This window comes from Grampus griseus (assembly GCF_964374135.1).
Source record: "Grampus griseus genome assembly, chromosome: 15".
Taxonomy (NCBI): domain Eukaryota; kingdom Metazoa; phylum Chordata; class Mammalia; order Artiodactyla; family Delphinidae; genus Grampus; species Grampus griseus.
The window spans coordinates 21272303-21295427 of record NC_139009.1 but is presented as its reverse complement, the minus strand read 5'-3'; the positions used below and the strand labels follow the sequence as shown (position 1 = coordinate 21295427).

The window sequence follows — 23125 nt, the reverse complement described above, 5'->3', positions numbered from 1 at the left end:
GCTAGTAAATAAAAAGCTACCAACTTCATTAAAATTATATTTGTATAATGGCAACTTGTCCTAACACACAGTTAGATCTAAGGTTTAAAAAACCAATATTCCAAACTGAGTATCTTTTAATAGTAAAATAATTTTTAAATGACTTAGAAATTGCTGACAACTTAAATGTAATTTCAAATTTGTCTCTCAACTATATTTTTTTGTTTAATTTTTTTTTTTTTTTTTTTTGCCACGCCAAGCAGAGGCTTGTGGGATCTTAGTTCCCTGATCAGGGATTGAACCCACGCCCTCAGCAGTGAAAGCACGGAGTCCTAACCACTAGACCGCCAGGGAATTCCCTCTCAACTATACTTCCTGAGTGCTTACTACAGGTCAGGCAGTGTGCTGGGCACTGGGAATACAGCAGTGACAAGAACAAAACACATATCTTGGCATTATAACATAAAAAGGATTTTTGGATGTACTATGCTCTAAAAATGTATCTTTCACTAAATTCTAATTACCTCAATATCTGGGGACTCAAGATTTTAAAGTTTAACATGTGGAAGAACAAAGTGGGTTGAGTTCCCTTTTAAAAAGATTACGCAAGTGGGAATTCTCAAGTGGGGATTCAGGTTAACAACAAACAGGCAGTTTACTCTGGTTCTTTATTACAGAAATTGCAGCTAACCATTGGCACGTTGAAATGCTAAGCATAATAACCTTCTTATACTCTCATTCCTATGATCTCTTATTTTACATCTAATCACGACTCTCAGTATTATTATTGATCTATTTTCTAATTGTGGTTTGTTTTTCCTACCAGATCTAAGATTCTTGGTGCCAAGAACTGCTTTACAGTTTTAAAAATGTCTTAGTACAGCATCTAGTACAGTGCTAAGCAATTCTACTGTATGATTGTAATCATCAGCTAAACTCAAAAACTGTCATTTTACAGATGACAACAGATTAGAAACCACTTCCACTTCTGGCCACATCTTATTCTCCTGGGCCTAAGCATCTTCTCTTTTTTTTTTTTTTTTTTTTAATTTTTATTTATTTATTTTTGGCTGTGTCAGGTCTTCACTGCTGTGTGCAGGCTTTCTCTAGTCGTGGCGAGTGGGGGCTAATAATCTTCATTGCGGTGCACGGGCTTCTCATTGCAGTGGCTTCTCTTGTTGTGGAGCACAGGCGCCAGGCGCGTGGGCTTCAGTAGTTGCGCCTCACGGGCTCTAGAGCGCAGGCTCAGTAGTTGTGGTGCATGGGCTTAGTTGCTCCGTGGCATGTGGGATCTTCCCGGACCAGGGATCAAACCTGTGTCCCCTGCACTGGCAGGCAGATTCTTATCCACTGCGCCCCCAGGGAAGCCCAAGCCTAAGCATCTTTAAATCACCTTTAAATCTCTAGAATCCAACAGCACTGGTGTCCAGAACGTGGCTACTCCACCGACTATGTATGGAGATAAAGGTTTGCTGAATGAAAGGTTTGCATAAGACTTGATTCCCGGTCCAGTGCTCTTTTCCTGACAAAAACTGATGATTTAACTGGAATTGGGAAGGCGCTCTCATCCTCACCTCTGAGAAAGCTGAAAGTGTGACTATTTGTGGAAGGTCCTCCCTTTGAAGAGTTGTGCATGCAACTCAGAATTTAAACTTAAAGTCATTACCTAAAATTACTCTGTTTTCACAAGAAATAATAATAACAACAACAGCTAACATTTGTTGGGCATTTACTATGTGGCGAGCACTGTTCTAAGTTCTTTAATTAGATTAGACTATTTAAGCCCACGGCAACCTTCAGAAATAGATGCTATTATTATCTCCATTTTACAGATGAGGAAACTGAGGCATACAGAAGACATGCAACTTGCTAGTAAGTGACAGAGCTGGGATCCAAGCCCAGGATGTCCAGCTCCAGGGCCCATTTTCTTAACCACCAAACTAAATCATCTCTCAATAATTAAAGGGGAAACCATCAGACTTACTGGAAAATGTGAATTATAACTCTTTTCAACAAATGTGTTTTTATTAAGTACTTATAATACTGGAAAGTAAAAGCTGACAATAAGTTGCCAAAAAGTGTTCAACCACATGTGCTTTAATGAAAAGAAAATGATTTCTCAGTAATAAGAACTGTATACGTGTAAATCAATGATACAAAAGAGGGAACAAGGCCCTTATAACTTGATTAAATAGGTGCTACAATGTTGACCCTCTTGATTTATTCAGCAAACTCTTTAAATAAATAGTGAAACATAAATTTGGATTTGAATCCTCTTTAAATTATTACTTGTTCCTAATTACTGAGATCAAACTCAAATTAGTAGAGTTTCACTCTAAAGAGGAAAAGGTAGGCAATTTCACAACACTTTATATGATTTGAGTGACAACCAAGAATTAATCTTGATTAACAAAGTTATATGAAGATATTCTACAACATTTAAGACATCAGCATTTTTAAGACAATGCAAAATATATACTTTCTAGTTTAATGCTAAACCTATTATTTGACATACTTTCTGGAAAAAATAATGACAAACCATTTCTATTCTTCAAGCCACCTAAAAAGAACAAAGTAGATGAGTCTAGGGTTCCTTCCCTGAGTCTACGTCAGTTTCCTTTACCCTGACTATTAATTCACCATTTGGCATGTTCTCCTACATAGCTTCCTGTTTTCTTGATAATGACGTTTGTGCTTAACCAACAATATTTAACAGCAGCTAAGAAGGAAGTCTTCAGCTTTGGCAACCTAAAATAACAGGTGAGTATAAAGAAAAAACAGGCTCAAAGACCAATAACTGCATTTTAAGTAACTATTAAGTTATAAATTAGAGTGAATTATTGTTAGTTGATATTCAGCACATTTCCATTTTAAAGAATTAATTTATTTTCTCTGAACTAAATCCAACATCAATAATTCCACTCAGACTAAATCAGTTTCAAAATTATCAGTTTCTAGACTGAAATTCAGCAGTAAGGAAGCTAGAAGACGGAAGTAGGATATCTTAACAGCTATCTAAATAATCTATAAAATGGGCATTTTATCTGTGAAGGCATCTGAACCTCTGATTCACAGAATCTTTCACCCTCAGTCTTGGAAGGGAATTATGGTACATCTAAGTTGACTATATCAAAACCCACTAGGTCAAGTCTTAGGCCTTTCTACAAGAAGACTCATGAATTAAAATTGGTAAAAGGAGGCAGCAAAATCACACTGTTTTAGATCAGGGATCCCCAACCCCCAGGCTGCGGACCAGTACCGGTCTGCAGCCTGTTAGGAACCGGGCCTCACAGCAGGAGGTGAGCAGTGGGTGAGCGAGAGAAGCTTCATTTGCCGCTCCCCATGGCTTGCATTACCACCTGAACCATCCCCCCTCCCCCGTCCATGGAAAAACTGTCTTCCATGAAACTTGTCCCTGGTGCCAAAAAGGTTGGGGACCGCTGTTTTAGATCATTATCCAGGAGAATGAAACTACCTACTTGATGACATATGATGTTCCTGATATACCAAATACATCCTCTACATCTCTAAAGCCTAAAATCTATTTCTGGGCCCTACTAGAAAGTGATAGATTTAATTCTTAGCATAGGAATCCAAAATGCCATTACCAGAATAAGTGAGTCAGCCCAGAATGTTTTAAAAATTATAAAATTAAAATATTCAAAAATATGTGTTTGCCAGTTCATGTGGCATCAACTGTTATTCTCAGTTTCCATGCTATATCTCCATTTATAAATGAGAGATTTCAACTCTACTTTAGAGTAGGGAGTATTTTTAAATCTTAGTAGGTGTTCCTATAGCAAAAATGTGGTTTAAATTGCAATATGATTTCAGTAGGAATGATGGGCTCAAATACTATTTTTAGCAGTTAACTAGGAGGGGGGGAATCCTTTAACTTTCTGAGATAGATGCTTAGCTCATTACTGTCCAACCTTTCTTCTTTTCTAATACGTGCGTTTAATTCACTCTGCTAACAGAATAAAAAAGAAAATTAAGAGGATTATCTCAATAAGTGCAGGATAAGTGTTTGATAAAATTAAATATCCATTTATGATTTTTAAAACTCTTTGAAAACAAGGACCAAAAAAAGAAACTTCTGGGGCTTCCCTGGTGGCACAGTGGTTAAGAATACACCTGCCAATGCAGGGGACACAGATTCGAGCCCTGGTCCGGGAAGATCCCACATGCTGCGGAGCAACTAAGCCCGTGCGCCACAACTATTGAGCCTGCGCTCTAGAACCTAAGAGCCACAACTACTGAGCCTGTGTGCCACAACTACTGAAGCCTGCGTGCCTAGAGCCCATGCTCCGCAGCAAGAGAAGCCACTGCAATGAGGAGCCTGTGGACCGCAATGAAGAGTAGCTCCTGCTCGCCGCAACTAAAGAAAGCCCACGTGCAGCAACGAAGACCCAATGCAGACAAAAATAAATAAAATAAATATTTTTTTTAAAAAAAGAAACTTCCTTAATATGATAAAGGCCATCTACCAAAAACCTACAGCAACATCATACTTAGTAACAAAATGTTAAAATTTTCCCTTTGAGATAGAGAATCAGACAAGGATATCCTTTCTTACTACTTTTACTTAACACTGTACTGGAGGTCCTGGCTAGTACACAGTATGTAGCATGGGGAAATAAGGGTATAAATATTGGAAAGGAAGAAATAAAACTATATTTATTTGCAGATAATATGACTGCATGTAGAAAGCTTTTAAAATCTTCATCTGCATCATTGGAAATAATATGTGAGTTTAGTAAAGTTGCTAGACGAAGAACATACAACAAAAATCAACTGTATACTGTATATGTACATCTATATACCATCAACAATCAGTTAAAAAATAAAAACTTTTAGAAAGATGCCATCGAAAATAACATCAAACAATCAAATACATAGAAACAAATGTCACAAAAGATGCACAAGAACACTATTTAGAAAGCTATTATTAAGAAGAAAATAAAAAATGAACATAGATATCGTGTTAACAGATTAAAAGAAACATAATGACAAGATGATAGTTCTCCTTAGGTTGATCTGAAACCTGAAAGGCAGATTCTAAATGGAATGTTAAGAACCAAGAATAGACCAGATTCTCTTGAAGAAGAAAACTTGAGAGAATTATTTACAATAACCAAAAGGTGGAAGCAACCCAAGTATCCACCGACTGAGGAATGGGTAAACAAAATGTAGTATATACATATAATGGAATGTTATTCAGCAGCCTTAAAAAGAAAGGAAATTTGGGGACTTCCCTCGTGGTCCAGTGGTTAAGAATCTGCCTTCCAATGCAGAGGGTTTCGAACCCTGGTCAGGGAACTAAGATCCCACATGCCACGGGGCAACTGAGCCCTCGTGCCACAACTAGAGAGTCTGCGTGCCACAACTACTGAGCCCACACACTCTGAATCCCACGCACCACAACTAGAGAGAAGCCTGTGCGCCACAACAAAGAGCCTGCCCACCGCAACGAAAGATCCTGCGTGCCACAACTAAGACCCGATGCAGCCAAAATCAATCAATAAAAAGGAAGGAAATTTTGACATATGCTACAACATGGATAAACCTTGAAGATATTATACTAAGTGAAATACGCCAGTCACAAAAGGACAAATACTGTATGATAACATTTATATGAGGTACCTAGAGTAGTCAAATTCAAAAAGACAGAAAACAGAATGATGGTTACCAGGGGCTGAGGGGAAAGGAGAAATAGTGTTTACTGGGTACAGAGTTTCAGGTTTGCAAGATGAAAAAGTTCTAGAGATGGATGGTGATGATGACTGCACAACAATCTGAATATACTTAATGCCACTGAACTGTAAACTTAAAAATGGATAAAACAGTCAATTTTATGTTATATTTTACCATAAGGAAAAAACGCAGTAGGAGAACTTACTCTATTGGATATCAAAAATTACTATAAATCATTAAAATAATGACATTGGTACAAAGACAGACAAATAGAACAGTGGAACAGAATAGAGAGTCCAGAGAAAGATCCTCACATATCTGGACAGTTGATTTATGACAAAGGCATCTTTACACAGAAGTAAGGAAAGGAAATTGTTTTCGATAAATGGTGCTGGGTCAACTGGGTATACTTACAGTGAAAAATATGAAACCTGATCCCTATCCTTGTAATATTCCACAAAAATCAAGTCTAAGTGGATTGAAGCTCTGAATGTAAACAGTGAAGAAAAATATTTTTAGAAGATAACTTGGGATGGAGAGAGATAATGTAAGAATATCTTCAAGAACTTAGGGTGAACAAAAATTCCCCAAAAGCACTAACTATAAGGGAAAAGATGGGTAAACAGGATCACCTTAATATTAGATCTCCTGTTCATCAAAAAACACCATTAAGGGAGTGAAAGACAAGCCACAGAGTGAGAGATGATATCTGCAACATATAAAATTGATTAAGGGCTCATATCCTGACCATATAAAGAACTCCTGTAGTGTTAATAAGAAAAAGATAACTAAGTTAGCAGACCCAAAGGAGCACTTCATAAAAGGAGATCCAGGGGTTTCCCTGGTGGTGCAGTGGTTGAGAGTCCGTCTGCCAATGCAGGGGACACGGGTTCGTGCCCCGGTCTCGGAAGATCCCACATGCCGCGGATCGACTGGGCCCGTGAGCCATGGCCGCTGAGCCTGCGCATCTGGAGCCTGTGCTCCGCAACGGGAGAGGCCACAACAGTGAGAGGCCCGCGTACCGCAAAAAAAAAAAAAAAAAAAAAAAAGGAGATCCAAATGGTCAATAAACTTATGAAAAAGTGCTTATGCAAGTTCACATTTTCCTTTCACATAATACTAACTCATTTTGAAACAGCTGTTTTCATGATCTTCATCTCTTTTTTCTTGGGGGGGGGGGGTACGCGGGCCTCTCACTGCTGTGGTCTCTCCCGTTGCCGAGCACAGGCTCCAGACACGCAGGCTCAGCGGCCATGGCTCACGGGCCCAGCCGCTCCGCGGCACGTGGGATCTTCCCGGACCAGGGCACGAACCCGTGTCCCCGGAATCGGCAGGCAGACTCTCAACCACTGCACCACCAGGGAAGCCCTTCACCTCTTCTTTAATTGAATTTTTCTTAACTCTTATGGAAACATTTCCAAAAATATGTGATTGGGGATACACATTTCCTTACTCCAAATCAATTTATAAGTATTTGTTGAACATTATTACTAAAATAACTATATAAAGTGTTACACCTAACAGGTCAATGGTCCATGGTCTGTCTTCAAGTGAGTATGTAAGACAACGCACTAGGTGCAGGAAGAAAAACTTAGGGGAAAAGAGTGTGTGTGTGTGTGTGTGTGTGTGTGTGTGTGTGTGTGTATGCATATATATGTATATGTATGTGTGTGTATATATATATGCAATATATGTATATGTACATGTGTATACATATATGGACAGAGAGAGAGAAATTAATCCTTACCAATATGTAGTATACAGATTGACCCTGGCACTCTCTTTCAGTTCCCATGTAGTTGTTCATGAGCCCTGAGTTTAAAAAGATTACTTTTTCAGGTATGACAAGTGAAAATGCTATATTAAAATTACGTAAATTATGTTTACAGTAGTGCTTATTTCATTTTATATCATTTTTTAAATTTTTATTTTATATTGGAGTATAGTTGATTAACAATGTGCTAGTTTCAGGTGTACAGCAAAGTGATTCAGTTATACATATACATATATCTTTTTTCAGATTCTTTCCCATATAGGTTATTACAGAATACTGAGTAGAGTTGCCTGTGCTATACAGTAGGTCCTTGTTGATTACCTACTTTATATACAGTAATAGTGTGTATATCATTCTTTTTAATATATGTCAGATATGTTTTATAATATACAAGTATGTTTAATAATTAAATAAATATGCATGTATTAGGGGTTCATAATCAAATTATTTGAGGTACATAATCAAAAAAGATAACTGCTATAAGAGTTACAGAAAGGAGTCTCTATTCTCAAGAACCTTGAACTGTAATCAGAAGACAAAAATCAAACCTGTGAAAGTCAAACAAGGCACAATTTAAATAACAATTCAAGACAACAATAGATACAAGTCACAAAGCAATTAACATGATTAATTGCCAAATTAGTGGTTAAAGAAAATAAGCACAATAGGAGTTGAGACAGCAGAGAAACCACTTTCAGCAGGTAGTCAAGGAAGGTTCACTGGAACCCGGGCTCTAAGAATTAATTGGATCTGATCAAGAGAGAGGAAGGAAAAATAAGTACCTGCAAGTGTCCTTAAATAGGGCAAAACCAAGGAGACAGATGCTCTGCTAAAACAAAAGCTCTATAATAAACTAGAGTACATTAAACCTTAGATCCCTTAATGCTCAGCAGCCTACCTGGTGGCACACAGGAGGCACCTGAAAACTACTGCATATATAGTACAGGTGAGCAAGTGGAGCCGGAGAGGACAAGTGTACCCCAAGGTCATATCAAAGTTGAAACAAATTACATAAATGTCCTGGACGGATTCCTATTCCAACTGTGGGAATGCTGGTGATTCTTACATTAAAAAATATTATAGGGCTTCCCTGGTGGCGCAGTGGTTGAGAGTCCGCCTGCCGATGCAGGGGACACGGGTTCATGCCCCGGTCCGGGAAGATCCCACATGCCGTGGAGCGGCTGGGCCCGTGAGCCATGGCCGCTGAGCCTGCGCGTACGGAGCCTGTGCTCCACAACGGGAGAGGCCACAACAGTGAGAGGCCCGCATATCACAAAAAAAAAAAAAAAATTATAGAAATCACCAGGGACAAGGCCAACTTACATACTATTTTTTACAATTAACGTACAACATAATTTTAGAAAAAGCAATTTTTATATAAAACACTTAATTTGTTCAATAAAAATATTCCTGTAACAGTTTTAGGCCACCATTTTCATTCCTTGACCCCAAACATGACCTAAATGGATGTATTCCCTATTCTCTGAACTCTGCTTTATATTTTATACCATTTATAACCTATATGCTAAATCCCAATCTCAATTCCTGCTCCTTACAGGAAAGGACTGGAGAGTATTTGTCTTGGCATGCTCCAGTGGCTCACGTTCTCAAGGGAATGAACTAGCAGAGCTTTCATCTTTCTCTTACTGATTTTCATGATATTAGTTTTATTTGTTTGTATCTCCACAGTGCCTCACACTTACTAGGTGCTCAGTATATTACTTCTTATAAAAAATAAATTTGAACACTGCTATATTTAAAATAGATAACCAACAAGAACCTACTGTATAGCACAGGGAACTCTGCTCAATATTCTGTAATAACCCAAATGGGAAAAGAATTTGAAAAAGAATACATACCTGTATATGTATAACTGAATCACTTTGCTGTACAACTGAAACTAACACAACATTGTTAATCAACTATACTCCAGTATAAAATAAAAATTTAAATAAATAAATAAATTTGAGTGAACATGAACAGTGCAAAGGTAGGGTACAGAAAAGAATAAATGGAAAACTGGTAGGGGACAGGGGAGGACAGAGAGAAAAAAAACAAGAAGAAGTAGAAGAGTGAACTGCAGTGGAAACAGACAACACAGTGAAGGTAAAAATGGAGAAGGGGAGAGAGAATGGGAGAGCGGAGGGAAGAGGGAGAGTTAATAGATCTGAAGTGTCATTAAAGGATTCCCTTTCCTGCTGGTGAGAGGTGCTTTCCAAAGATGAAAGAAAAGTTTTTTAAATTCTCAAATTCTTCTCTTTAAGTGATTATGAAAAAACTTAGCATCTGTTATATGAGCATATCTGGAACTACAAGATAATGGGACAAATGTGCCATCCACGGATTTCAGGTGTAGGTGGTTTCAGAGGATTTTTTTCTTAGATTGCCATTTGAGATACAATTGTTATACACTATGAATTTTAAAGCCTCGTGCAGGTTAAATAATCGGTCTCTTCCTTGGTTTCCTCATCTGTAAAATGGGGATGATAGTCACACTCCATGGAGCTGTCATGAGGATCCACTGACTTGATATATATAAAGTGCTTAGAACAGGGCCTGGTACAGAGTACGTAATTACTGTTAGGAGTATTCAAAAGCACAAATTGCAAAACCAGAAATATGGAGAAGGAAAGTCTATCTCAAACACTGTATTCATTAAAGCCTTAATTTTGCTTGGGTAATAATTTTCAGAATTTAAAGCAAACAAGCAAAAAAAAAATCTTCAATTGACCCCCTCACCTCACTACTATGCCTTCTTTATTCCACAGACAAAAATTATCAGAGGGGGTCCCATCGTGCAGAAATTGAATCAGAGCAGTAAAATGATTTTCCCAGGTCCCAAGTCGAATCTAATGGAGCCCAGGATGCCCCTCATGTTGCACAGCAGGACCCACAGGGGAAGAAAGAGAAGAATATCAGCTGGAGGATGTAAGTGGTGGCAGAGCCGGAAGAGAACAGGAGCCATCAGAGAAAAGCAAGGAGGGGAAGCCTCTAGTCTAGACCAGAGGCTTTCACACCTTTCTGATACACAGTAAGAAACTTATATATCACCACTTTGTACCACCACTCACTACACACACATGCGCTGAGTATATATGTACATATATGGGTACGTGTGTATACACAAGTGTCTATGTGTCTATATATACAAATTGAAACATTTTTCTGTAATACTTAGCTCTACTACATGAAATGCACTGATATTTTTTATTCAGTTCTATCCTATTTCATATTTTTTTAATGTGGATCAAGACCCACTAAAATGATTTTATAACATACCAATGGGTTACAACCTGCCAATGGTTTGCAACACAAAGCTCTGTCCAATACAACCTCAGAGAATATAATTTCCAGAAAAATGAAGATAACAGTACTGTACTCCACACTGGTTAAAACCATCCCTCAAACACGTCATTCAGCTCTAGGTATTACACTTTGAGAAGTAGAGAGACTAACTGGATCACATTCAGAAAAGCCAATAAGAATGGTAAAAGGACACAAATCACATGGTATAAGCAAAGGTTATGTGTCAGCCTGCAGAAGAGAAAAATACAAAACGTGACAGCTATCTTCATTTATGTGAAGTACTGTTGCATCGAGGATTCATTGTTTGTTCCATACTGTGTCAAGATGTAGAAGTGACACAAAAGCACTTTCTAACAGCACAGCTGCCCAATAAGTGGCCTTGGGACTCATGGAGTTTCCCTGTGACTGGAGATACTCAGGCACAGCCTGGACAGGCGCTTAGCAGGGAAGCTAAGAAGGGGCTAATATATCACATGGTGGTTGTTAGAAGGGGCTAATATATCACATGGTGGTTGTTAGGGTTTAATGTCTTCCAATCCTGAAATTCTGTTAACTCTAGACTAGATTAAGACAGTATTATACTATAACACGACTTAAAAAGCCAACACCAGTTCTTTATTAAGTTTTTATAAAAAAATGAATTCTACCATGAACTACATTAAACAACCTGAAATGGCAAATGTTGACATTTTAACAAAAAACAATATAATAAAAATTGACTTAATGTGCCCAGCCCAGTCAAAAAAAATCATCAGTTTCGACAGAAAAAGTGAAATGCCACCCAAGTCACTGGCATAGTGTTAAGATGTTTATCAACTTAGAAAATATAAATCCATATATAGCTTTAACAAGCAAATAGCAAAAAAATGTTTGATCTTTTTTTTTTTGGTGGGGGTGGGGTCCCGTGCCGCACAGCATACAGGATCTTAGTTCCCCCACCAGGGCTCAAACCCGCACTCCCTGCAGTGGAAGCGTAGAGTCCTAACCACCAGGCGGCCTAAAATGTTTGATCTTTAAAATGCGCAGGAATAAAGGAAGAAGGTTTCCCCAAAAAAGACTATATTGTAAACATTCTCTCCTTACTCAAAAGTCATGCTTCTTTGGTCTATATGTAGAATACACAAACAAAGTAATCATGCTTTGTCTGAATTTTTACTAAACCAACTAACTGAAAGTTTTGAGAGAAGTCTTCATTCTTATAACCTTCTACCACATTTGTTCGACTGTATTTGTTTCAAACGAGAAAGAAACCAGTATCTCAGATTATGCAATGTGTAGCTAGGAATTACTTATCACTAACGTACTACACTGTCTCACCCCTCAGATAGAATTCTCAAAAAGGCCAACTCCGGGACTGTCAGAATGTAGAAATCCTCTGAATAGTGACACTCAAAGTGGGGCCCATGGACCAGTACTAGACTATAAACTATTACTAATCCATGATGAGACAAGCACAGATACTGAGTAAGAATTTAGAAACTTTTAGAGCAATTTGTAAGAGTAATTTTAATTTTGATGAATCTAATATAAAGAAGAATCTAATATAAATATTTCATTTTTCTAGTAATTCTTTCTTATTATATTTTAGAAAAGTATCAGTTGGTGACAGACTGGACTTTTTTTAAAACTCTAGTCCTTCACCAAAGACAGTTTGAGAAACATTTATCTAAATATCCTTTAAATGCTGAAGGTCCTTGACCATAAAGATAAACTGCTTTACTTTGATGTCCCCCAATCTCTCTATTCCCTTTGGTTTTCCCACTACAGTAACAAACACTATTTACTCCTTGCCAAGTGTTCTTTTGATATCCCTGCTAGGTTGACAATAATATCAATATAGCTCACTGCTTAAAATTTATCATTGGATTATCTATCTGTCTGCTCAGAATTTGTAACACTACTTCATTTGCATCCAGATGTAGCGCCAACATGTTCTTGGATTCATTCCTTTTAAGAAGATATTAACTAATTTGACGATCCAGTTTGGAGGGGTCACCCAATCTTATAATATGACTGCTGGCATCATCTGTGGCAGTAAGTCATAATTTTTTAGAAAGTCTAAAGACTGTATAGCTCAGTTCTAAATCCTAGGCCTCCACACCTAAAGTAGTGGCCTGCTGCGTCCTGAACTCATGATTAAAGACCTGATACCTCTGCAATTCTGCCAATCTACCTGGACTCTCAATTCTCCATTTGAACTATTTGGTCCCCAGAATCCCTTCTGATTACACATTCTTTTGTTTCTTACACAAATATGTACAAAGATGGATATAATAAATACATAGTAGTACCCCCTTAAATGCAGTTTTCCTTTCCAAGATTTCAGTTACCAACGGTCGAAGTCTGAAAATATTACATGGGAAATTCCAGAAATAAACAGCTCATAAGATTTAAGTTTCATGCCCTTTCTGAGATCTCGGGCTGTCCCATCAGGAATCCCCAGCCATGTCACAGTCTGTTCCTGACATCCAACTGCTGACATCATCAGGGCTCAGTGATCCAGGATCACCTGAAGCAGATGGTCCTCCTCCTGACCAACCGTCAGGTCATTAGTAGCCTAACACTAAGTCACAATTCCTGTACCATTTACCTCACTTCACCTAATCATGTAGGCATTTGATCATCTCCCATCATGTTAAGAAGAAAAAGGGTACTTACAGTACAAGATATTTTGAAAGAGAGACCACAGTCACATAACTTTTTTACCGTATATTGTTATAATTGTTCTCTTTTATTATTGTTGCTGTTAAGCTCTTACTGTGCCTAATTTATAAATTAAACTTTATCATAAGTATATATGGAGCTCAGTACTATCTGTGGTTTCAAGCATCACTGGAGGTTCTTGGAACATATCTCCCATGGATAAAGGGGGACTAGTGTATTTATAAAAACCTGCCAATAACAACTCCTAAAGACATTTTTATTATCCAAAAATATAATCAATACTACTCTTAGGAAAAATTAAATAAATACACAGGGCTGTACTATAAGAAATTATTCCAGAATGCCAATAGTTACATACTTTTAGTTAAAATGTGCAACATCACTTAAGCTTCCAACCGTTCAATAACTTGAATAATGGAAAAAAGCAAAAAAAAATATGAAGGAGTCTGAGAATTTAGGTCAAAGAATGAATCAGTGACAGACAATAAAATAACTACATGTGTTTAACTTCTGCCCCAGTTCCAACTATGAAATTGTTTAGTCTTTAATTTGTAGACATCTACAAGCTCTTGTCAATTATCTACAACACTGAGAGCCAGCTCATTTATAGTAACTTATTGCCTAGAAAATATTGTTATTTTAGACAGCTACTTTTTCTGAATGACTTCTAATACCTCTTCCTGATGTTTAAGTTTTAGTCTCAACTGCCTAAGAAATTTCTGAAATCTATCCAGTAAATGGGTTTTCTTACTACCATATCTAAAGATGTTTCACAAATGTAGATGGCCAAAACACCTGTTTCACAGTATACTATATTAATAAGTGACTCCTATCTTTTTCTGGCCAATGCTTTCTTAAAAAATAAATAAATAATATCTGGTAGAGAAGACCTGGGATCCAGTCCTGTTCTCCACAACGTATCAGCTAAGTAACCCTGAATGAGTTACTTAATCTCTCTGAGATTTATGTCCTCACATGTTTTTAAAAAAATTTTAAAGGGATTATTATAAAAACATTCCTCACAGATTTACTGAGGGCAAAAAAGAGCCAATGAAAAAAGAGCTTTGTACTATTCACAAATGCTAAATACATTTATTGCCCATTTCTTTATGGTAAAAAGATGACAGATAGATAGATAGATAGATAGATAGATAGATAGATAGATAGATAGATAGAAGATAGATAGGGAGACAGATAGGGAGACAGATAGATAGATATTGTCTATTTAGAGCTCTGAATCCACTGTTGGCCATGGTCAGTATCCACTATCCAATTCACAGTAAAATAAATTTTATATTCTTTCCCAGGAATGCTATTGAAAGTTCTGTCACTCCTACAATATAAAGTATATACTCACACAAAGAGTCCTGATGATAAACCTACACCGGGAAGGGCACAAAGTGACAAAGATGCTCTCTTTTGAATTTCATTCTTCCCCAAGTCCGTTTCTTCAATCTTCTATCCCAATGTCTGTGTTTTCTCCTAATACTAATAAAAATTTCCCCTGATGCTGTCTCATCCCACTGGGTTCCTACAGCAGAAACTGTTTTTAAGCCAGATCTACCTTTTTTTAAATGAATTACACAAGTGAAAACCTTTCACTATAAAAAAATTATAATAATATGGAAATCAAAGTACCAAGTATCCCTTCACGGCTCATACTTCCCTCTCCCAAGTTAACCACTGAATTGAGGTTTTTAAATATCCTTCCAAACCTTCCTCCATACATTTAGATATACATATGTATACATCTATAGAAGACTTGTGTACACAGATACAGTCATACAATACCTGTTATACTGTAGACTGACACTTAACCTACTTGCCATTCAGTCCTGATCAACACTCCTCTAGTGGCACTTTGGCAATACAGACAATACTTCCCAGTGGTGGGTCACTGAGATCATTCCACTCACAGCACAGTTTCTTAGAGCTTCAACAAGTATTTACTGAGTGCCTACTTTGTGCCACATACAGGGTGTAAGGTCCTGAACAAAACAGGCATGGTGCCTGCCTTCACGGAGCTAAAAGTCTGGCGTTAAGACACAGCATTAAATAAATAATCAGCTGTGGGGCTTCCCTGGTGGCGCAGTGGTTGAGAGTCTGCCTGCCGATGCAGGGGACACGGGTTCGTGCCCCGGTCCGGGAAGATCCCACATGCCGCAGAGCGGCTGGGCCCGTGAGCCACGGCCGCTGAGCCTGCACGTCTGGAGCCTGTGCTCCGCAACAGGAGAGGCCACAACAGTGAGAGCTCTGCGTACCGCAAAAAAAATAAAAATAAAAAAATAATCAGCTGTGAACATAATTTCAAATGGCAGAGGTGCTAAAATCAGATGTTACAGGAGCAACCTAAATGGGAAAAGAATCTGAAAAAGAATAGATACATGTATATGTATCACTGAATCACTTTGCTGTACACCTGAAACTAACACAACACTGTTGATCAACTATACTCCAATATAAAATAAAAAGTTAAAAAAAAAAATAAGATGTTACAGGAGAACACAGCCAGGAAACCTAATTTAGCTGGGGGCTAGGAGAGCCCTCTGAAACTCTGAAAAAATTACATTCAAGCTAAATCTGAAGCATTGTAGAAATCAGACAATTCATAAAAGGAGGAGAAAGAATGATCCAGGAAAAGGAAGAAGGTGAGCAAAAGCTCCCACTGGAAAAGGGCTTGGGGCCTTCTGGTAACAACGAGGAGGTCAGTGAAGCTTCAGGGAAGTAAACGACGGGGAAAGCAACACAATATAAGGCTGAACAGGGGAGAGGTGCCCAATCACATGGCAAATCACTGAGCATTTGGAGATTTTATCCTAAGAGCAAAGGGAAGCCATTCAATAGCTCTGAATGAGTCACAAGATCTACTTTTGATTTTTAACTTACATTTATTAGATTTCCTGAAAACAATATAAATGGCTGCTAGGTAGAATACAGATTAGAGAAGAGCTGGAACACTTATGAAGAGACTGGTTAGACAACCGTTGGTGGTGCTGACAGTGCAGATGGAGAGAAATGGCTGGACTGGAGGCCAAAGAGCCTCTGAGAGGAGCTGATGAAGCTAAAGAGACATGTGCATTTCAAGAAGTAATGATATCTCGAAGTCCACACTCATGATTGCAACAGGATTCCGTTTCAGCAGCTCACTTTGCTGAGGAGTCCCTCTCAATGGCTGCATGCTTGCCTCTGGTTTTCTTCACCCTTTCTTCTCTATAATCTTTTCCTGTCCCAATTTTATCTCCCCGTATTGTCCCTCTGCCTCCCTCCATCGCTTCTTTTTTCCCTCCATAACCTTCTCCCTTACTTAGATACAATATGAAACTGAAATAATTTTTAAATGTTTACTCTACTTAATGAATAGTTCTTAATTTAAAATCCAAAGGATTCAAACATGTATACATACATTCACCGAAAGATACGTACTAGAATGTTCACATCAGCACTATTCATAAAAGACAAACACTAGGAGCTACCCAAGTGCCCTCCATCAGCTGAAGAGATAAACTGCTGTGTTCAAATAATGGACTACTCCTTGCTCAAGCAGGAGAATCAATATATCCACAACAGTATAAAATCTCACAAACATAATGTTGAAAAAAAGAAGCCAGACACCAAACGGCATTTTGTGGAATATAAATTCTACTTACATTAAGTTTTTTTTTAAAAAAAAGGCAAAACTAACCTACGCTTTCAGAAGGCAGGACAGTAGTTATCCTTGCACGTGTGATGGGGGAGGAAGAGCACCAGGAGGATGCGTGAGGAGCTGGTAACGTGTTGTGCGGGGTGCTCACTACACAAACGTGTTCAGCTTGTGAAAATTCACAGAGTTATATAACATATGATTAGGTGGACTTTTCTGAATGTATTCTGTACTTCAAAAAAAGTTTTTTAAAATCAATGAGTTTAGACCTTTAATGTCCAGGGGAAGGGAGCAGTAGCAACAACTAACCACTTTTTTGATCCATGATGCCCTCTAACGACCTTTTTTACCCCAGGACACAACTGTGATATAGCTGAACTTGGAACCACGAAATCTACTCTCAGATTCCCAGCTTTTTTTTTTCTTTCTTTTTTTTTTTTTTTGCGGTACACGGGCCTTTCACTGCTGTGGCCTCTCCCATTGCAGATCACAGGCTCCGGACGCGCAGGCTCAGCGGCCATGGCTCACGTGCCCAGCTGCTCCATGGCATGTGGGATCCTCCCGGACCGGGGCACGAACCCGTGTCCCCTGCATCGGCAGGCGGACTCTCAACCACTGCGCCACCAGGGAAGCCCAGATTCCCAGCTTTATACTTATTGTTCTTCTACTGTGCCGTGTCCTACCCTTGGCACTGAGGACACAGCTGTGATGCCAGGTGAGACCCCTGCCTTCTTTGAGGCAATATATGCTTGAAATTGGCAAGAAGCTGGATCCCGAATGGAGAAAAACAGGGGAGACCTGCTTTTGATGGAATGGTCTAGCTAGACAACCCTGAACAAGTCACTTAACTTACTTGAGTCTCAGTTACCTCATCTGCCTTAATGGATTATTATAAGGATCAAATGTGATAGGATCTTTCAAAGCACTCATAATGATAGCATTACTAATGATAACAGCTCTTATTACATTATTGTCCTTACTGCTCAATATAGAGTTGCTTGAGTTAACCAGTGTCAGCCTGGTCTACACACTAATACAGTAACAATAACAAGGAATAATATTTTGGGGGCCATTAATTCTCAATTAAGAGGTTTCTACTGTGGGTAGAAGCAGGTGTATTGATAAACAGCTCTCCACTCCCTCTAGAGGGGTGCTAACGACACAAAGGCCTGACTCAATTTCAGCACAGCCTTCTCCAGCCTTTAAAGAGAAGTAAGCACGGAAAGACGGAGCTAAGAGAGGGGCAGGCTAGAGAAGTGATAGCAGCTTCTCAGAGATCAAACTAACCAACCAAAGAATATCTATGCAGTACCTTCATTTATTATCTGACCAGCACTTTCTTGGTACCACCATGAATCAAGGTCCATACTTAAAGGAGCTTAAGATACGGTATCAGAACTAAAATCAAACAAAGACAACAAATTTAGGGGAAAGCAAAAGGACTGAGCAATCAGAGACTTGGTATCAAATCCTGGTTCTGCCACGTAGCAGCTTGGGACCCTCACCTTGACCTCTCAGGACTGCTTCCGTCCTTGTAACAAGAGGATGCCAACACCTACACCTTGTGCAGTGATGCTGCAGAAGGCAGTGTAGCTAATGTGCCTAGGACACGATGTGGTGTAGCAGCTACTATTACTGCTACCATCATCGTGATTATTTTATAGGCAGAATTCCACTAAAAGCCACTAGTAAGCAGCCCAAAGTGTCTACACGTTGGTTCCCTCTATTCTTTCTGACTGCATTCCCTAAGTCCTACACGGAGCAGTATGTACTCAGATACATTTACACTATAAGGCTAAAAATACAGTAGGAACATAAATCTATGTGCTTGCACAGACTGAAAAGGTAAAAAAGCCTCTTTGAGTTTTCAGAACCTCAGCTGCTTCTAAAACTATGAGGATGCTCTCCCTGCTACTTATTCTGGCTTAAATCTTGGGGCAGCCTCCTTTACAGAAGCTATTTTCATAAGAATTTACAGTTCAAGAATAAGTTCACAATTTCAGCACTGTTTTAGCTTTCCTCACAGTACTTAATTTAGTTTGCTTTCTCAGCCAAAGGCTTGAATCAAAGCATAAATTGAAGGAAAAAAAAACAAACAATGGTGAAAGACTGATAGCCTTTTCTGTAAGGTCAGGAATAAGACAAGGAGGCCTGCTTTCACCACTTCTATTCAAAATAGTACTGGAAGTCCTAACAAGAGAAATTAGGCAAGAAGGAGATATAAAAGGCATCCATATCGAAAAAGAAGAAGTAGAACTACCTCTGTTTACAGATGACAAGATCTAACATGCAGAAAACGCTAAAGATTCCACCAGAAAAAAACTGTTAGAACTAATAAACAAATTCACCAAAGTTGCAGGATACATAATTAACACACAAAATTCAGTGGCAGTTCCATATACTAACAATAAACAATTTGGAAAGGAAATTACAAAAACAATCCCATTTACAACAGAATCAAAAAGAATAAAATACTTAGGAATAAACTTAACCGAGAAGGCAAAAGACATGGACACTCAAAACTACAGAACATTGCTGAAAGAGATTAAAGAAGGCACAGACAAATGGAAAGACATTCTGTGTTCACTGAAGACTGTTAAAATGTTGATATTATCCAAAGCGATCTACAGAGTCAATGCAATCTCTATCAAAAGCTCAATGACATTTTTTGCAGAAATAGAAAAAGCCATCCTAAAATTCAAATGAAAGCTCAAGGGATTCCCTAATATCCAACACAATCCTGAAAAAGAAGAACAAAGTTGGAGGTCTTATACTTCCCAACTTCAAAACTTAATACAAAGCTATGGTATTCAAAAGAGTGTGAAACTGGCATAAAGACAGACATATAGATAAACTGAATAGAATAGAGAGCCCAGAAATAAGCTCTCACATATATGATCAAATGATTTTCAACAACAATACCAAAAGCATGTAATGGCAAAAAGACTGTCTTTTCAACAAATAGTGTTGGGAAAACTGGATATCCATGTGCAAAAAAAAATGAAGTTGAATCCTTATCTTACACCATACCCCCAAATTTTTAATTAAAAACTGAAAATGGATCAAAGACCTAACCATAGAGCTAAAATGATAAAGCTCTTAGAAGAAAACATAGGGGGAAAGCTTTATGACATTGGATTCAGCACTAATTTCTTGGACATGACACCAAAAGGACAGGCAACAAAAGAAAAAATAGATAAGCTAGATCTCATCAAAAGTAAAAACTCTGTGCATCAAAGGATACTGTGAACCGAGTGAAAAGGCAATCCATGGAATGGGAGAAGGTATTCGCAAATCATGTATCTGATAAGGATTTGATATCCAGAATATATAAAGGACTCCTACAACTAGGAAACATCAACAAAAATTTAAATAGGCAAAGGACTTGAATAGACATGTCTCCAAAGAAGATACACAAATGACCAATAAGCACATGAAAAGATGCTCAACAACTTTAGGGAGATGCAAATCAAAACCATAATGAGATACCACTTCATATTTGTTAGGATGACTATTATTTTTTAAAAAAATTAAAAACCAACATGTGTTGGTGAGGATATGAAAAAATTAGAACCCTTGTGCATTGCTGGTGGCAATGTAAAATGGGGCAGCCACTGTGGAAAACAGTATGGTGATATCTCAAAAAATTAAACGTAAAATTACCATATGATCCAGCAATTCCACTTCTGAGTATGTTCCTAAAAGAACTGAAAACGGACTCAGAAAGATGTTTGCACACCCGTGTTTATAGCAGCATTACTCACAATAGCCAAAAGGTGGAAGCAAACTAAGTGTCCATCAGTGGATGAATGGATAAACAAAATGTGGCATATACATGCAATGGAATATTATTCAGCCTTAAAAATGAAGACAATTTTGACACATGCTACAACGTGGATAAAACTTGAAGGTGTTATGCTAAGTGAAATTAGCCAGTTACAAAAAGACAAATTCTGCATAATTCCACTTATACAAGGTACTTAAGGTAGTAAGATTCATAGACAAAAAATAAAATGGTGATTGCCAAGGGCTGAGGGAAGGGAGGAATGGGGGGTTATTGTTTAATGCGCAAGGAGTTTCAGTTTTGCAAGATTAAAAATGTTCTGGAGATGGATGGTGGTGATGGCTGCACAACACTGTGAATGTACTTAATGACACTGAACTGTACACTTAAAAATGGTGAAAATGGTAAATTTGTGTTACGTATATTTTACCACATTAAAAACAAAGTATGTGCTAAGCCCGAAATTGAACCTCCATGTTAGTAATTTACCGAACCACAAAAATTTTTAAATAATGCTTTTTAACTGAAAAAGTCTTAGGAGTCTACAGATGAAAAAAGCAATTGTTCTGAAGGCATTATACCTACTTAACAGTAGAATATCAAGATGTTTCCCAAAACTTCCACTTGATTCCAGATCTCTTATCAATAAGTTGGCAAGAGCAAAGGCTGAGATAAAAACCTTTGCAGAAAACAAAAAGGATACGTTTTTCAAAAAGTCAAGAGAAGCAAGGTCAATGGGAAAAACAGCTTTCATAACATGCCATTAGAAAGATAACCAAATGACTCAGGAAATGTGGCCCTGGAAAGGAAAATTACGAAATTATTTCTCAAGACCGTGGCACCAAAAAGCAAGATTATTCAAGCAACATGGAAGCTAAAAAGGGGGCTGTGTTACATGTGCATAAGGAGTCCTTTAACATATGACTGATGGCACAGGACAGTTAATTTGGAGCCCTGAAACAGATTTATGTACCTATCAACATGTATTAAAAGAGCCCCGCTTTAATCTTAAAGAATTTTGCAAATTTGTCATTCTAATTAAACAAAAAACGAGTCAAAAAGTACTACCTTCAAATTGCACAGAATAGAGAGGACAAAAGATAACAGTAGGAATGATTTTTTTTCGTTCTCTTTAATAATGCAAAGTAGAGCTAGGAACAGACTAAATTAATCTTACACCCCTCTCCTTTACACGTTAGACTGGCTACTTCCCTTCATCTCTTCCCCTTCCCCAACTTCCATACCAAGTGAAGTCACCCTGAAATTAAGTCACTGCAGGGCATGAAAAGCCCAAGACTGACAAACATCTAAAACTCCGGACTCAGATTTATCCTAGCATTCACCACCCCAGGCTCTGTGTGAACACTGTGGAATCCTAGCAAAAGTTCCCAAGGCCAGTGACTGCAGGGTTCACTGAGCCAAGGCCAATAACACCACGCTGACTTTTCCAAAAAAATCCTAAGTACAAAATATCCACAACCCCACCCACCACTGCCCTCACTAGCTCTCCACCTTCCAGCAGGGCTCCCTAATCTAGCCTGCACACCATCTTACCAGGCCTTGCCAGGCAGGCTTCTTCAACCCTCTGCTAAGAACTGGTGCATGTCTCTGCCCAAGATAAACAGCGTTCAATCTCTAATAGCTGTTGAAAACTGTTAGGTTCTATCTGCTGGAAAAAAAAAAAAAAAAAGTTGGTATCTCCATGCCCATTCATTCTTCAACCTAATCAAATATTCCAAATTATATCCACCTGCAGGGTCTAAGTTAGCCACATTAACTTTTTCCTGTCTCCATAGATCTCCAAAAGGCAATGAACAGGATAGAAAGTTACCCTGGAAACAAAAGTCTCTGACTCTCCTGTTCTTTTCTGCTCTATGATTTCTGACCTTTGTAATATATGTGTGAGCTCCCTTTTTTTTTTTTTTAAAGATTTAATTTTATTTCTTTTTGGCTGCGTTGGGTCTTCGTTACTGCGAGGGCTTTCTCTAGTTGCGGCAAGCAGGGGCTACACTTCGTTGTGGTGCACGGGCTTCTCATTGCGGTGGCTTCTCTTATTGCGGAGCACAGGCTCTAGGTGCGCGGGCTTCAGTAGTTGTGGCACACAGGCTCAGTAGTTGTGGCTTGCGGGATGTAGAGCGCAGGCTCAGTAGTTGTGGCACACAGGCTTAGTTGCTCGACAGCATGTGGGATCTTCCCGGGCCAGGGCTCGAACCTGTGTCCCCTGCATTGGCAGGAGGATTCTTAACCACCCCACGACCAGGGAAGCCCCCATGTGTGAGCTCTT

At 38.5% G+C, this 23125-nt stretch overlaps 1 protein-coding gene across 1 annotated transcript in view; it reads right to left on the bottom strand.

The window, feature by feature from the left end:
- BABAM2 (BRISC and BRCA1 A complex member 2) overlaps nucleotides 1-23125 on the bottom strand; it is a 434760-nt gene that overhangs the window by 398437 nt on the left and 13198 nt on the right. The gene's annotated exons all lie outside the window — the stretch shown is intronic.